The sequence below is a fragment of the Primulina tabacum genome, unplaced genomic scaffold (assembly GCF_025594145.1).
Source record: "Primulina tabacum isolate GXHZ01 unplaced genomic scaffold, ASM2559414v2 Contig1139, whole genome shotgun sequence".
NCBI classification, from domain to species: Eukaryota; Viridiplantae; Streptophyta; class Magnoliopsida; order Lamiales; family Gesneriaceae; genus Primulina; species Primulina tabacum.
Genome location: NW_027460119.1, coordinates 1 through 3071, shown reverse-complemented (window position 1 = coordinate 3071; position 3071 = coordinate 1). Strand labels below are relative to the sequence as shown.

Here is a 3071-nt window from a genome sequence, read left to right as displayed (position 1 = left end):
TTTATGGAATTTTATGATGTAACAATGCTAAAAAAATATGTTGCATTCTTGGTTTAAAAGAAAAATGATGTAGTTGTGCATGAATTTTTATAAGTGATGGAAATATGAAAAGTTGAAGAAGGTGAATTGATCGTGACTAATACGATGATATGATGATATGCAAGGCCAATGCTTAGTTGACGGGTGAGAGTGTCGCAGATGTCCCTACCGCCCGGTACCGTGGTAATATGTAGATAAATCCATCGACATTCGGCTAATACGAAAGTCACAGTTGAGGATTTGAATTCAATAAAAAGATAAACGTATACGCATATGATGAAAGGAAATATGATAATATGTTGACAGGAAAATGTTAAAGTTTATGTTAATGAAAGTTATTTTAAGTAAAAGTATTTTCACTGTTGCTTGTGAATGTATATGTATTAGTTGTTATCATGGTTAAGGTTTGCAGCATCAATAGACTCACTAGGTGTGATCGATGCAGGTGAATGTGATTGATTAATGGAGGCCTTGATTGTTGATCTTGCTGGACTGAAAGTGCACACAATCCGAAGATCAGCGCTAGTTTTCGACAAATAAATTAAGTTTATGATTTATGATTACTTAAAGATTTTTATGACTTATGAATTTTGAGAGGATGTTGGAGTTAAGTTTATTTTCGAAATAATGTTAGGCTTGATTGACGTTTTACGATTTCATGTTTTCAACGCTTAGTTTTTGGATTTCAAATTATTAGTGGTGAGTTTATTTTAAAGAGGTGCAATGATATTTATATATATGTACATGGCCGAATGCATGACACAGAGAAAAAAAATTTCTGGTACATTTTAAAGAAAAACAAGTAGTTGACGTTTCAATTAATCAATTAAGGCATAAAATCAAAATACATTATTCGTGTTTATGATATTTCTCTATCATATGAAGTTTATTTAACTGTGACAAAATAAATTTGTAAAATCTTCCATTGCAACTCCAACTTAATAATGGCTCAAGATCAAATGTTTACCCTAATTAATTAAGAGCTTACCAAGCCTTCCTTTCACCTCAAATACTTGCAACACCCCATTTGAGTCGCCGGCCACCAGGGTACACCGCTCCTCCCCATCTGCCGCCAGCAAATGCCGCTAACGAAACTCCGGTCGGTCGGAGCCACCAAATCGAACCCGCGGACCCAAATCGGGTTGCCCCACCTTTTATCATACACAAAAATATGATTATTCTCTGATCCACAGCTTAACAATCCTCCGTTTCTCCAAACAGATAAACCCACGAATCTTTTGTAGTTTACGTGGCCTCTGTAAGTTCGGATCAGCCTTAGGTTTTTGTGTTCCACATCATCAAAATCCATCGATGGACGAGGAAACGATTGTTTGCGAATCAAAAAATCTGGTATATGTCACGGGTTTCTGGTGCCCGTCTAGGACAAAGACCGGGTCGACCGTTTCCGGATATCGTAGCCAATATTTTCCGATCGGTGCATCCGGCGGTGACGAGAGGTTCACCGAATGGGTTGAACTCGACTGAGCAAACCGGGTTACGGGCGGCCCGATTGGCTGCACAGACGCGAGGCAGCTTCCCGTGTCACACCGCGGGTCCCACATTTGCATGGTTCCGTCGTCCGAAACGGATGCTCCGATAATCGGTTCGGATATCGAATAGTCAATGCCCCAAACCCGCCTCCCCCCGTGCTCGTCGCGCTCGAAAATGGGCACCGTCTCTCAAGATCGTACTCCATCACCACCCATCGTAGTCTCCGGACCGAGAACCGAGACCCGATCCGGGCTTCCATTTGAGGCTGTGAGCTTCGCCGGTGTGCACATATAGTACTCGCATGCTGCGGCGTGGTCGAGGAACCTGACTCCACCCTCGCGAGACTCGGGCGATAAAATTGAATTGTGGACGTTGTAAATTCTGATTTTTCTGGCGATGCCGTGTGGCCAAGAGGGTGTCGCTTTGGTCGAAACTCCACCACCCCAATGGCGTCGGAGACGGTGGAGGAGAAGGAGGATATGACGGTGGAGAGGCTGAAATCCCATTCGCACCTTGCTTCCTCTTCTCGATCATCATCTTGTAGTGATTGTTGGTTTCTTTCTTCGTTTTCTTCTCCTTGTCTGGTGTTTGAAACTGAGCAGCTTGGAGGATTTTGGGTGGGGAAATGGGATGAAAAGTTTTTCATTTCCCATTCACATGAAATTGGTTCTTAGTTTTAATCTGAGTTGTCGTGGAGGGGGGCTGAGAGGGTTGCCTTTTTTCTTTTCTTTTTTCAAGTTTCTCTTTATTAATTATTATTATTATTATTATTATATATATATTTATTATGTGAGGGGTATAGGGTGGGGGCTTTTCAACCAATCAAGAATTGCTGTGTGGAAGCTTAAGCTTTAAACTTTTCAGATAAACATACGGATAAGGATATTAGAAAACAGAAAATCAAAAATAGTTTTATAAAGTAAAAAAATATATATATTTAATCTTCATTCAATAAAAAAATATCGTCAAAACTCATATGAGTCAATCTTACATATCAATTTTGTTAAATAGATCTCTTATCCGATTGACTTTTAAAAAATATTTATTTTTTGTGTAAAAATTATTCATTTTCACTGCATATATGTCGACTGATTTCACATGAGACCTACTCTTTTGGGAAAATGTAATTTCAGTTTCTTATTTTTGAGTTTTTATTTTATTTTATATTTTCTCATAATCATGTATTAGTCATATATTTTTTTAATATTTGATAATTACTCATTTAGGAAGTGTTGAAATGACATTATATGCATAAGAGTTGTATTGGAAAAATGATCAAAATTGTAAAAAAAATTAATAGCCTATTATTGAAATTTGACAACAAAAAAACACTAAAATGGCAACAAAAAGGTAAAAATAAAATACCAAAATTTTAATTTTTCATTTTCTATTAGATGCGTATATATATTTTTAATAATGGGGGTAATGAATAGGTGATTTGTAACATAATTCACATTTAATACATTAAAGAAATAAAAATAAATAAAAATCTTCAGGATGATTAATTTTGTGGAGAAAATTTTTAGATGTGATGTGAGCCA

The 3071-nt window shown here is 37.1% G+C and overlaps 1 pseudogene; it reads right to left on the bottom strand.

Annotated features, from left to right (window-relative positions):
* Positions 1-1007: 1007 nt before the first annotated feature.
* Positions 1008-2257, bottom strand: LOC142535816 (WD repeat-containing protein RUP2-like; annotated as a pseudogene).
* Positions 2258-3071: the final 814 nt, after the last annotated feature.